Source organism: Podarcis filfolensis (genome assembly GCF_964270895.1).
Source record: "Podarcis filfolensis genome assembly, chromosome: 4".
NCBI classification, from domain to species: Eukaryota; Metazoa; Chordata; class Lepidosauria; order Squamata; family Lacertidae; genus Podarcis; species Podarcis filfolensis.
Window position 1 is genome coordinate 17,205,575 of NC_139607.1, and position 15,114 is coordinate 17,220,688.

At 41.9% G+C, this 15,114-nt stretch overlaps 1 long non-coding RNA gene across 1 annotated transcript; it reads left to right on the forward strand.

Moving 5' to 3' along the window:
- Positions 1 to 4,287: 4,287 nt before the first annotated feature.
- Positions 4,288 to 9,977, forward strand: LOC310761724. Its single transcript, XR_014547691.1, has 2 exons — positions 4,288 to 4,386; positions 9,494 to 9,977. It is a non-coding gene; the product is annotated as an uncharacterized lncRNA (long non-coding RNA).
- The last annotated feature ends 5,137 nt before the right edge of the window (positions 9,978 to 15,114 follow it).

Below are 15,114 nucleotides of genomic sequence, written 5' to 3' on the forward strand. Positions count from 1 at the left end.
CATTGAAATGAATAATGATTTTTATAATAATAATAATAATAATAATAATAATAATAATAATAATAACAACAACAATAATCATAATAATAATAAATAAGCACCAGAAGCATCGTATTGCCAGTGCTTGTCAAAATTCTGAGGGGAGGTGGTCCTATTGGGTGATGACCACAACAAATAATGTCTTTCATCTTGTCCCCACAAGGAGGATATATGTGGGCTAATGTTAATGCTAATCTCAGTGATCAAGCAGATCTATGTGGGATGATGTGTTCTCTGAGGTAGCCTAGTCCTGAGTGGTTTATGAGCAGGAGCATGCACTAACAAAATGTAATGGAGTTCTAGACATTTTTTTACATATACCTCATTGAACTTAGAATATTGGCAGTGTGTATGGGGACCCCAGGAAGCAATTGCTTCCATCACTGGTGGTAACTAATAGCACATTGTCAAAGACTCTGACCTCTAACCTTCTCAACAGAATACTCTGAGAGGCTCTGGGCTATTGACCTCTCCTTTACAGCATTCAGCAATGTCAGTATAGCCAGTTCTCTCTGCTATGGATGCTGGAAGAAAGTGCTGTTTGCAAATTCTGATATGAACTATCCCGGAAGACTCAACTCCTGGACCAATATGCTGCCACGATGCTGCTTGTGGCCACCAAAAAGGATCTATATAAATCAGAATAGTATTTACATAATAGTATATCCTTTGGAGTTTGCATTTCTCTGAATGTTGTGGCACAATTCTGCACTCAAAAGAACTGTGGTTAAAAATGCATATTTTGAGATTTTAAAAAATATGTTTAGCGGTTTAAGAGAAAATACATTTTTAAACAGCTTTGTATGTAAAGAGCTTTTAAAATAATCACCTTCATCATCATGAGATTAATGTGGAAATTGAAGTGATGTGGATAAGAAGAACACTCTCCCATCTATCCCCATCTCAGGTCTATGTACCAGTAATTCCCTTCCTGGTGCTTCAAAAAAGCCAATTTGGCATTGGTGGTTCTTGTTCTATTAACCCCCTCTAGACAATATTTTAAAAGGGTTCATTTGGGGAAGATCTATTTTAGGGGGAGATGAGCTATGAAAAATGGCTGTTGTCTCATGGCAATAGAACTGCTTATGAAAGCATCTTCCTGCATGATTAGACACGGAGAACAATACAAGGAACAACTCTTGGTTTTAAAACATACCAACCACAGCTAATAACAGGCTTTGATTTGTGGCGACTGCATTGAGAAATGCTTAGAGTCTGCAATTTGTTTATTATATTTAAGAGAGATTCTCAACATGGGTTAAGGCTTTAGTCGAAGAACAGCCAAGTGTCTGCACACCACATCAGACATACAAAACTGCTTGGTATGACAACAATCTCTATCAACTTGCCAACAAAGGGGAAATTAATTTACCACACATCAGATACTGATGGTGATGTGAGATTATTTATATGTACACATATATTATCTGTGTCAAGGTTTGCCTAATACAACATTCTTGTACTTGGGCAGAACGAGAAGCAAGGAGGGGCAGGTCTGAGCTAAAGCTATTTGCCTACTATTTGCTTACTGATTAGGAACAAAGGAAGCTCCCTTATATTGTGTCAGATCATTTGGATCATCTACCTCTGTACTGTCTACACTGCCTGCCTGCACAGGGGGGAGCCCGGCTGACTGACATGGTTCCTGGCGGTCGAATCCCTCCGATTTCTGCAGAGAGGTGTGCTGGGCTGAGCCACGTTGGGGCCACCCCTTGCCCACCTCCTTCCACCCATGATGCTCATCATGGCCCTGAACTGCTCTGCTGCCTCTGCCAGGGTGGGGTGGAGATCCCCATGGAAGCCAGTGCCTGCATAGGGGTCCCTGGTCCCACCCCCACAGAATTTTGTGCCCTAGGCCATGGCCTCCCTGGCTGCCCCATGCTACACCTCTGCTTCTGCATGCAAACAGATGCCCTAGCATTGAGCGACGGCTCTTCCTTGAGGATGTTGCCTCTTTTTGCTGTCATGGAAGACTATCAGCATATGCAATCCTATAGATTGCAATCTGATCCAGACTGTATGTGGGCCACTCAGGCAGCAGATGATAAGGTACCTGCAGAACAGATGACTTTTAAGGTCAGATACTGCATACTCTGCTCTCCCATATTGAAGGAGCGTCTCCACCCCCATCGTCCAACCCAGACACTGAGGTCCAGCGCCAAGGGCCTTATGGTGGTTCCCTCACTGCGAGAAGTAAGGTTACAGGGAACCAGGCAGAGGGCCTTCTCGGTAGTGGCACCCACCCTGTGGAACGCCCTCCCATCAGATGTCAAAGAAATAAACAACTATCTGATGTTTAGAAGACATTTGAAGGCAGCTCTGTTTAGGGAAGTTTTTAATGACTGATGTTTTAATGTGTTTTTTATCTTTTGTTGGAAGCTACCCAGAGTGGCTGGGGAAACCTAGCCAGATGGGTCGGGTATTATTATTAATAATAATAATAATAATAATAATAATAATAATAATAATAATAATAATATACATATGCCAAATATCTCATTCTCATGCTCAGAGAAAGAAATCTTTTTCTCTCACCCACACAGATACCCACACATGGTATACCTAGATGATCTACATAGTCCTCCGTCATCAGCCTGAGAGATCCATTCATTTCCTTTCTCCTCTCCAACCTACAGACTTCCCAGGTGGGCCGGCAAATGAGCAGGCAGATGAGAAGCAAGCTTAGGGGGGCCTGCAATTATTCTTGCAGTGAAAGTGCTCTGGTGCTCAGGTGGTCTGGCACCAGCCCTGCTGCTGCTACCACCCAGAAACAGGTGGGGCAGACCGGCCTCAGCTGTTCCGCAGCCTGCTGTTTCTGACACTTGCCAAAATCTCTCATCCAGTTTCTCAAAAGTTTAGTTTCCCTGCAAAAGAGGCTTCCATTTTTTTCCCTGAGTCTTTCTGCAGGCATTTTATTTCTTGATCATTTTTCGATGTGGGACGTTTTCTTCTATCCGTTTAATGTTTATCCAGCACTCTGCAGCCTTCTGATCTGTAAAAGCCCCCACAGACGGAGGGACCTTTCTACCATTCGACTTCATTAAAACACAGAAAGTCGGGGAGACTAGCAACCGAGTGCCTAATATCAGTGTGCTCACTGTTTTTGTTTTTAAGAGAATTTCCTTTGTCGTTCTTTTTTTCCTTTCCTTTCCTTTCCTTTCCTTTCCTTTCCTTTCCTTTCCTTTCCTTTCCTTTCCTTTCTTTCTTTCCTTCCTTTTCTTTTACAAAACACCGTTTAGCACTGATTTCTTTAAAGTAAAAAAGGCTTCACTTTAAAAGCACACACAGATGAAGAGCTGTCAGGCACAGAATAGGCAGCCTCCTCACTTTCCCATACTTACTAGAAAGCCCAGCTGAAGTGCAGCATGAAAGGTGAAGCATGAAAGGCAGGATGCTCACAAACACAGACCCTCCAAGTCTCCCTATTTTCCAAGGACAGTCCCGGTTTTACAGGAGCCACCCTGGTTTCTGATTTGATACTTGAATGCCCCTCTTTTCTCAGGACATCCCTATATTCATCAGAGAAATGTTGGAGGTTATGGAGTGATGTGACCCCAGAGCCAAGGAGATAAGCAGTTACACAACCTTAGAAGACATCTGAAGGCAGTTCTGTATAGGGAAGGTTTTTTTTTAATGTTTAATGTTTTATTATGTCTTTATATATGTTGGAAGCTGCCCAGAGTGGCTGGGGCAACCCAGTCAGACAGGTGGGGTATTATTATTATTATTATTATTAAGAATAATAATTTTATTAAGGAATAAAAAGGTAAAGGGACCCCTGACCATTAGGTCCAGTCGTGGACAACTCTGGGGTTGCACGCTCATCTTGCTCTATAGGCCGAGGGAGCCGGCGTTTGTCCGCAGACAGCTGCCGGGTCATGTGGCCAGCATGACTAAGCCACTTCTGGCGAACCAGAGCAGCGCACGGAAACACCTTTTACCTTCCTGCCAGAGCGGTACCTGTTTATCTACTTGCACTTTGACGTGCTTTTGAACTGCTAGATTGGCAGGAGCTGGGACCGAAATAAGCAAATCGGATACAATCTTCCCTCCAAAAAAGGCAAGGCAGGCCAGCTAAAAATGGTTGGCCAGTAACATCATGAGTACCCCCAGATTCTTACCTACTTCAATTTTATAGCAAAGGAAAACTGTGGTCCAACATCTTTTGCTTTATGAAAAATATTGGCACTCCAAATTGTAACACATGAAGAAATATTGAGAATATTATCTGTGCTTCTTTCTGCCACGGAGCCGAATTGTTTCTTCTGCTGCCAGATCGATAGAAAGTTGGAGTGAAAAAAGAAATGTAAGGAAACTACAACACCTGCAATGATGTTCTTTGAAAACGTACCCTTTCACTTTACAGATTTCTGGAAGCATTTAAGCAACCCATCTGAAAGCAGTTTCAAGAGAGCAAATGCTGGCACTGAGCAGTCAAAGTTTAAATAAGTTGCACCAAACACATGTTGCAACCTGGAAGAAATTGTCTTACATTCTAGCACTTTGATATTTAGCACAGCTACTTGCACCTAAACTTCCATTTGTGTGTGTGTGTGTGTATGTGTGTGTCTGTGTGTGTTCCTCTGCACTTCCTTCGTGTTCCTTGACCTGCTGGATCAGGTCACATAATAAAAATAAAAATAAAAATAAAAATAAAAATAAAAATAAAAATAAAAATAAATTTTATTTATACCCCACCCTCTCCAGCTAAGGCCGGGCTCAGGGCAGCTAACAAGCAATAATAAAAAACAAGTTGAATGAATACAACTTAAAAACAAGATTAAAATACAACACTAAAACTTTGAAACATTAAAATGTAGCCTCATCGCAGGAGGAGAAGGAAAAGAAAAAAGAAAGAGAGGGAGGGAGGGAATCAAACTGACTTCAAGCCAAAAGCCAGGCGGAACAACTCTGTCTTACAGGCCCTGTGGAAACAAATCAGATCCTGCAGGGCCCTGGTCTCATGAGACAGAGCGCTCCACCAGGCTGGACACCAGGCTGGAGACAGTGTTGAAAAAGCCCTGGCTCTGGTTGAGGCTAATCTAACTTCCTTAGGGCCTGGGACCTCTAGGGTGTTGCTATTTATGGACCTTAAGGTCCTCCATGGGGCATACCGGAAGAGGTGGTCCCGTAGGTACGAGGGTCCTAGGCCGTGAAGGGCTTTAAAGGTCAAAACCAGCACCTTAAATCTGACCCTGTACTCCACCAGGAGCCAGTGCAGCTGGAAAAGCACTGGGTGAATATGCTCCCATAGCAGAGACCCCGTGAGGAGCCTCGCTGCAGCATTCTGCACCCGCTGGAATTTCTGGGACATAGGCAGAGGAGGAATGGTGGAGACCACCTCCCCATCCTGACCCTTCCAGGGAAGAGGTTGAGGAAGATAGTATAGATTGACAACAGTGGTTTGATGGAGGTCACAGCTCAGAGGCAGATGAGGGGGAAAGTTGGGAGATCATGGGAGAGCCAGAGCAGCTGGCTGACACGTTGTCATTAGAAAGCATTCCAGATCCTCCATCTCCCAGAACCCGGTGAGCCTTAAAAGTAGGAGAGCAAAGAGCTCAAAGACAGAGGGCACCTAGCAGCACCTGTAGAAGAGACAATGAGAATGACGAAGGAGGAAGTGGGAGAGACAGGGGTGGAGATTCACTCAGGACAATGCCATTATCTAAGAGGCTGGATTCTATAGCCTCTCTCTGTGAAATAAAAAAGGATGGTAAGAAACTTTTCCTTGCCTTATACTTTCCTGTGCAACCAGCCATGACCCACTGACAGCATCCTGAGACATGCCTATTGAATCCAGCATCCTGTTCTCACAGTGGCTAACCAGAAGCCAATGGGAAGCCCACAAACATGACATGAGTGCCACAATTCTCTGGTTGTAAACCCCATAAATTGTTATACAGAGGTTTATTGCCTCCAGTGGTGGAGCTAGAACATAGCCATCATGTATTTCTTTGGAAGTCATCCAGATTGGTTGCTATCATTACATTTTATGGAATCAAATTCCATAGTTGCACTTTACCTTGTCTGTCCTAATATTCTAACATTCAATCATTTGATGGTCCTAAATGAGAGAGGACAAGAACAGTTCACGTTCTCAACATTATACATAATCCTTTACACCTTTATCACTTCTCATTTGACTAATTTTTTCTCTCTAAAGTAAAACACCCCAAATGTTGTAGCCTTTCCCTATAGGGGAGTCGCTCCAGCCCTATAATAATTCTGGTTGTCCTTTTCTGAACCTCTCCCCAGTTCTACAATATCCATTATTGGGTGTTTCGTATTGTATCCCTAGGGTTCTGAGGGGCACAACGGCTTTCCTAAAAAAAAAGCTGGACTGATTTTCAGTGTCTGCCTCTCCTGGCACCAAGTGCATTTTCTTTCCAGCAAAGTTTTTCCTCGGGCATGGAGTGTGAATTTGTTATTCGAAAGGGTGTCCATCAACTTGTCCTGAATTTTTTTGCAGTGAATTCTAAATGCTGTGTTCTGCTTCAATTTAAGGGTGCTGTTCTCTTCATTTCATACTTGTGATTCGAGGACCGTCTCCCGCTTGGGAATAATAAAGACACGTGGACACAGCATATTAGGTTAATGGGCTAGAAAAGGCCACAACTTTATTGATTACAGCATGTGAGAGGTATTGGCTTAGGCACTGGACAACCGCAAATTCTGACTCCACCCACTCGGAGAGGGGTGAGTCTGACGAGGGTTAACCACAAGTAGAGGGAGCCTGTTGACGCAAATACAACTATAAGCTCTCCCCTGATGTCACCGGGGGTCGTGCCATGGCCCCCAGCCGCACAGGGCATCGGACAGGATCCATGACCGCCGGATTCCTTTAACGGAATACCCATAAGCAAAGGGGTAGGCGATGGCCACACCTTGCCCTTCCATACACCATCAACACATTCCAATGCCTAACTGCCAAATACCAAGAAAGTTGTGATGATTGCTACGAGGTAGGCAAAAAAACCCAAAACGCCGGTGCCAATTTGCCAATTGGAAATAACTCCTACCAGGCCCCCAAGGCAACCAGGGTGACCAACCACAGGTCCATAGCAAGGTCAAGCGAGCAGCTAAGCCCTAAAGGGAGTGGTGGGTGGGTGACTTGAGGAGATCGGCAGCGCAATGGCAGGGAGAGCTGGCGCAGCCGCATTTGAGCGGCTAAACCACGCCCTCCGAGCTGCCATCTGATTGGGTGCTCTTCTGGGAGGCATGGCACGCCAGTGAGAAAGCAGGGCAGGGGCCGGAACGCCCCCTGCATAGCACGGGAATCTGTTCCCGCTCACAGTCCCTCCCCTCCTGGAGGAGGAGAGGCTTTACCTGGCAAGGGAGACACTTCGATAATTTTAAGGGTGATTTTGACCCTCTTACTAGTTTGTTGTATGTCACCCTGATAGTTTTGATGAAGGATGACATAACAAATCTTAGGAAGGATGGAAGGGGTTAAATAAATAATATTTCCTTTGCAATGCATGGGGCACTAAGTCTAACAGCCTTGAGAAATGGAGAAGTCAATGTGGGGAAGGGTTCTTTGATGATGGAAAACTTAGAAAATTGCTGCACCATCCCGTAGAGCTTTGCAATGCCAACAAATCTTAGGATCCAAAAGGCCACATCAGTTCAGATGGCACCATTGTTTGGCAACACATGAGTACACATTGCCCCTTCAACATAACAACACAGCTGTTTGGGGAGGATGGGGCTTCTTGTTCTTCATTAGAAATGCAACCTGGGCTACATTCTTGTGCTTAGCTATGCATGAGCAAGTTCCACTGATTTCCATGAAACTTGAAGAGGCCAATGACTGCCTTGGCCCAGGACAGTCAAAGTATGTACAGTATGTATGCGTGCGGATAGAGATAGAGATAGACATAGAGCTATATAAACTGATTTCATGAAGCATTAAAAATGCAGTGCTAGAACCATATTGCACATCTACAAATAGAAAAGTATTTTTGGGGGGTTTGAGCATAAAATAGAAAATTTAGATGATTGTTCACTGACAGTCATTTTAATTGATGAAATAGTGAGTTGGGCCTTTTTGTGATTAGTTTTTAGGCTATTTTGGTTCTGGAGAGGGCTATGTTGTTTTCAGTGGAGTGTGTGTGTGTGTTGTAATTGTTATATCAAATGTTCAAGTTGGCCAAGTAGTCATTTTAATCCATTGTTTTAAAAAATCCCTTCTCCCAGGCTTCCTTATGGCAACATGGGCTTCCACTTTGAAAACCTTACATACTAATAGCACTCCCTACATTACAATGACCATGTGAAAACTACCCAACTGAAAGTTCTCTCAGTTTCTATACTCTTTCCCCAAACCTACCACCAACATCCTTGCTGGTCACTTTGATCTGCCCCCACCAGCTCCAATTGCCAAAGGGAGGGGGAGAAAAGTTTTGAGCAGCAGTAGTTCTGCTGCGTTCTTGTGAGAAGAAATGTCAAGGAAAGCTATGAAGTCAATCTTTAATTCCAACAACGAGTGGTAACCTTTGAAAAATGGTTCACCTTTACTTCCTTCAATATTTCAATCAATGGCACCTCTACTGAGTGACCAGAGGAGGAATGACCGCTGGGAGGAGCACAGCGAGAAGAAGCCTCGTTTTGTAACCCAACAAGCACGGGATGCCTTTGCCCTGTGGCACTGCGGCCTGTAGACTGCAGCAAAATTCTGGGCAACTATCTTGTCCATGCAATGGGTTCATGAGAAAAAGCTGTCCCATGAGCCCTTGCAAAGGGGAGGGTAAAACCTCAGCCCACCCTCATCATTCAGCCCAGACACTGAGGTCCAGCAGCGAGGGCCTTCTGGTGGTTCCCTCACTGTGAGAAGTGAAGTTACAGGGAACCGGGCAGAGGGCCTTCTTGGTAGTGGCACCCACCCTGTGGAAAACCCCCCCCCATCAGATGTCAAATAAATAAACAACTATCTGATGTTTAGAAGACATCTGAAGGCAGCTCTGTTTAGGGAAGTTTTTAATGATTAATGTTTTAATGTATATTTCATCTTTTGTTGGAAACCCAGATGGGCGGGGTATAAATAATATATGATGTGATGATGACAACGACGATGAAGATGATGATGATGATGATGATGATGCTGTAAGACTGCTTTCCCTAGGCCATTTTGCCAATCTTGTTGGACCCATGCGCATGTTATCAAATTAGATTAAATGTCATGTATACCACTTATGCTGCATCTAAGCACACATTGCAACCTGAGTACGCATTGACTAAGTACATGTGCAACCCTTGATCTATTGGAAGAAGATATTCAATTAAATAATAATGTAACTTAAACTTTTATATTTTCTTTGCCAGTTAGAACAATACTATTTCCTCACATATGCTAATTTATAACCAATTCCTCTCCTTTTTGCACAGTATGATGTTCCTGGTGCAACATTAAGTATAATGCCTGTACCTGCTTCCCTTTATGCACCTAATTTTGCAGCGTGAAAGTCACAACAGGAGACTGAGAACATGAGCTCTAAATGTTCTGAGAGGCTCCTTCTTAGGTTGGACAGGAGAAAAGTAATATTTCCTAGAAGACAGACCTTTGAACTAAAATCCCACAGAACAAGGGAGCCACCTGCTACAGAAACTCTGTGTTGAAGGGATGGGGAAGAAGAAAACCCAGAAGAATGACTACAAAGAATATGGAATGACACGACTGCAAATAATGAAAAAGCTGCAAGAGTTCTGACTTCTTTCTTTAAAAAAAAAATCTCCTGGAAACAAGCACATAATAAAAGAACTACTCCTTCAAAAGAGCAGCTTCTTCAAAATACAATGCAAACTAAATTTCAGACAGGCTAAAAATAGTTTTTCAGACTTGGGCGGGAGAGGGGTGGTGGTGCAGAGGCAATCACGATCAGGAAATCCTCAGGCCAGGCAAAAAGCAAAGATAATAAAAACAAAGATGTGAAGAAAGCTAAGCTTGCTCTTCTTCTTTGCTTTGGTCTTTTATTAATTGTTCTTTAGGGAAAATGTGTATGGGACAGTCCTAACCTTGAGTCAAGTACTATAGAGCTTTCTGAGGCAGTAAAACATGGTCTAAAGGTTGTGTGTGTGTGTGTTTTAATGCTGCGCAATGGGAAGCTTCTTTCATTTTACACACATGGACACACACAGACCATGTTTGAGGAACACACTCTTTGCAAATTCTAATAAAATCTGACCTGAGCTGCAACCCCAAGGACCAATGGCGGGTCAGAACTTAGTTTACTCTTCTCCAGCAGTGTTTTTGTCTTAACGTTTATTTTTAAAAAACCTGTAAAAATGCACATTTCAGGATAAAGTATATTCAGAAATATGCAATTAGTGAGAAAATATAATTGAAATTACGTACTTAAATATGGGCAGATTTTTCTTTTTAAAAACAAAAACAAAACAAACCACAATAAATTCACAGGTAATGTGGAAATGTGTGTGTATACACACACACACACACACACACACACACAATTTTTATTTGATTTTACAAATAAAAATTACATACAATACCAAATACATATCCATAAAATGAGATTTCTCTGAATCTCACGACTTCCGCCCATCCCCTCCATGGGTCCTATTGTCAACCTTTCCAACTGCATATTATTTCAGAATCTATATTTTGTATCTATCTATATTGTCCATAATATTTGTTACACTACAAGTGTTATTGCAATCCTGCTAATGTTTTCATCTGCTTACAGTGGTCTCCTAAATAAATTATAAACTTTTCCCATTCTTTCTTGAATTTCTTGACTTCTTGGTCTCTGAGTTTCCTGGTCAGTTTTGCCATTTCAGCATAGTCTAACAGCTTAGTTTGCCATTCCTCTCTGGTAGGGGCCATTCTTCTCCGGTAGGTCAAATTATTTTGACCAGAAATAGACTGACCCAACTATCCCTGGTGTCTTTGTGTGTGTGTGTGTGTGTGTGTGTGTGTGTGTGTGTGTGTACACACACCTTCCCTCTAAACTAAGGCAAGGACCTTCAATGATGTTATTTGCACATTTTGTCCTTGCACAGGGGACATGCTAATCTTCTCTGCATCATTCGGATTTTAGCAAATGTGTTGCTAAATCTAGATCTATAGCTATACCCATTGAATACTTTGTGGATTTGCATTGTTTCCTCTCCCCATCATCCTCAATGCTGCACTGGCAGTGCCCCAAGCAACAGGAATGGGAGATGCCCCCATCACTGTTTTTTTCACAGACTGCTGCACTCAAGGCACTCCTGAGATAGAAGCATTTCCTTCTATTAGCTTCCAAAGGATGTTGCTCCACTGGTTGCTAAAAACTCAATTATTTTCTCAAGCTTTTAATGGTCATTACTATTGGCTGGTTGTATTTGTCTGCCCTGGTGTATTGGCTATTTTATTTCCCCTTGCAATTTTAATGCATTTTCCCCTACTGTGCAGTACATTGCCTTCTAAAGATAGTATACTCTCTCTCTATACACACATACACACACACAGATTACACACACACACACACACACACACACACACATTACTATATTCTATGTATGTGCATATATATACACACACAAATGGCCCTCAAAATACTATGATGATATTGAATGAGGAAGGGGAAACATGATATCATTCCCTTTCTACGCACAGAATCTGTTTTGGCTGAATGAAAGCTGAATGAAAATAAGACTATTGTATTTAATGTTCCTCAGTTGAAATCATGTATTGGAGGCATTTTGCTAGGAGCAATATCTTTCCAGTAAATAACTACAGTGCATTTCTAGTGCGAGCATCCCCATCAATTGAGAAGACATAAGGTACACCTCAGCTGAGATGGTTGTGAACACAAGTTGAATGTAACTTGTGATGCTTCCATTAAGATCACATTTATATCCCGAAGAGATGTATTTTTTACCTATTTAACATCTCCGTACATATGAAATATATAATGCAAACTGAAGCCCAACAAAACGATTTCCTGCTGAAAATTGACTTGAGTTCACTCAGTGATTCCTAGTGATACAGAGTAAAACTGCAGTTGAGAACATAAAAAAGGTCTCATGAGTCAGGCCAATGGCTCATTTTGTCCAGCAACTTGTTCATCATCATCATCACCATCATCATCATCATCATCACTTTTAATTTGTATACCGCCTTTCTATCTTACAATACTCAAGGCTGAAGAAACAAAGAATTTACACCTTATAACAATCTAATGCAATACAAAAATGTGATAATTAAACAGCTTTAAAATAAGCAATCTAAAGTAACATTTGACAATCATTAGAATAGTATAGAATAATAATATCAGCATATAAAAATTAAACAGAAACCCACTCTTAACAATTACAATAAATACCGTAATTTTTGCTCTATAAGACTCCGCTTTTCCCTCCTAAAAAGTAAGGGGAAATGTGTGTGCATCTTATGGAGCGAATGCAGGCTGCGCAGCTATCCCAGAAGCCAGAACAGCAAGAGGGATTGCTGCCTTCACTGTGCAGCGATCCCTCTTGCTGTTCTGGCTTCTGAGATTCAGAATATTTTTTTTCTTGTTTTCCTCCTCCAAAAACTAGGTGCGTCTTGTGGTCTGGTGCATCTTATAGAGCAAAAAATACAATAATTTCAAAACTACAATGAATCAAACAATGGCAAGCCACAGTACATAAAATAATACAATGCAAATTGAGAAGCAGAGACTGGAGAGTGGGGCAAGGCAGGTGGAAGAAGGCCTTGCCTGATGGAGTCTCTCCCCTCACAATGACCAACCAGATGCTTGCAGGAATCTTGCAAGCAGGACCTGAGAGCCAACTACACTGGAGGTAGAATCTGGTTGGTAGCCAAGTTTAGTAGTTCTTTCTAAATACAGTGGTACCTTGGGTTACATACGCTTCAGGTTACAGACTCCGCTAACCCAGAAATATTACCTCAGGTTAAGAACTTTGCTTCAGGATGAGAACAGAAATCATGCTCCGGCGGCGGAGCAGCAGCGGGAGGCCCCATTAGCTAAAGTGGTGCTTCAGGTTAAGAACAGTTTCAGGTTAAGAACGGACCTCCCGAACAAATTAAGTTCTTAACCTGAGGTACCACTGTATAAGAGTTCTGCTGAACATTGTAACATCTAAGAGCTTATGTAATGTGCTCATGATGCTACAATTTGTGTCTCTGACAGTAGTGCAATGATGGGTGCTGTCAAAATGGAAACACACTCCATAGTGACATTTGGACATAGGTAAGTTGAATTAAATGTTGTTGTTCTTTCCAGTGCTGAATATTCAGAGGGACATTGAATCTGAACGTGGAAGTTCTATCTAGTTAGCATGACAAATAGCCACTGACCAACCTATCCTCCAGGAATTCATGTAATCTCTTGATTTATGGCTGCCCTGGGGGAACCTTGCATGAGTCTGCCATGTCAACTGTAGTGTAGTTCTGCTCACACATGCAGCCCAAACTAATAAGTACTTCCCCCCATGCTACCTGAAGTAAATTTGAAGACCTTGCAGCCAAGCTTCAATTATTTCCATTTTTTCCAAATTAGTTTTGCCCAAAGCTTTGCTAAAAATAGGAACTGACCCTCAATTGCAACTCTTGAGGAGCATTTAATGGATAAAAGCAGAACTACTCATATTTAGTAAGCACAGCATGCCTCTTTAAAATGCCCTAAAGCAACAGTTATCTAATTTCATTGCTAACCTGACAGTTCTATTTAATACTTTGTCTCCTTGTATGAACTTTAGGAAGTCTATGATTCTGACTCATAAATATTACGTATGCGTTCTTTCTGTGAGAAATACAGGCAGAGAGAGAAAGATAATGAAACATTTTCTGTATAAAGTGATACATTACTGCAGAATATATGCTCCATAATAGGTTTTGCACACAATTACTGATCCGTGTTGCTTTTACAAAGAAAAAAAGAAGGTATCAAGAACAGTGGCCAGATAGATGCCTGAAGAAGACTTACAAATAAAAGAAATGGTCATTGATGGAACTATCCTTCATGAATACAGTGTTCTACTCTCTACCCAACCCCAGAAATATCTATAAGGACACCCATTTTGCCTGCTAAAAATAAGTTGGCTTCCTTATGGACAGTGCAATTCTATATGTGTCTACTTAGAAGTAAGCCACAGTGAGTTCAATTAGGCTCACCCCAGTTTGGACATAGAGGACTGGACTGTAAATGTAGGCATGTCCATACTGCACAATCAACTATCTTCTGCAGAAATTAAGATTAATAAAATGTAAGTACAACCATAATACCAATTCTATCAATATATAAAAGCAGGACCAGCACAAAATTAACAAAACATAAGTTAATATAGCATCTTAAAGTCAGTAAAGCAGCACTAAAATCAATCAGTATCTACTATTCTTCTAATTAACTAAATAAGCAATCCTGTAGCATGGTCCACTGAGATGAGTATATTAGGATCCAGCAGATCTCCTGCTGAGCTAGGAGCTTCCAAGCATAGCCAGGCTATGCTGGATTAATTTCCTCACCCTTTAATGGTTCAAAATGGATAAATGACTAAATGTGTATTCTAACGGGGGTTTTCCACAGTAGTTTCCTAAGGGACTCTAAGCTCCTAAGTTGGTTAATGATTAACTATGGATTGTTCTGTGCTGAGAGTGAACCTTAGATCAGGCGATTAAGGTATTGAGCTGCAAATTTGCCATCTTGGGAGGCTGGTGGATGGTTCTTGGTTCCTCTCAAACTCTGTGGAGTGAGGGTGTAAATGAAGCTCTCCAGGTAAACAGCCTAAGGCAGGATACAGGCTGTGGGGAGAGATAGACCTCCACTTTGAGGTCTGCTTGGATTATTTCATATTTTCTAAGATGCTGAGCCTGTGGTAGGCAGCACAAGACATTGTATGGTTATTTTGTTTTTGTTTTTTAAACTTCTTTATTCAAAATTAAAATAAAACATATTATCCAGAAACATATCATCCTTATTTCCCCCCCCTTTTTCCTCCCTCCCCCACCCTCCCCCACAAAACCCAGCTGCCCCCACCCCCTAACTTCTCTCAGTTCCAGTCTTTGATTTCTCTAAGAATGTTGTTTTCTGCATTTTACACAGTTGTATAGATCCTCAAACTATTTAGCTGGTT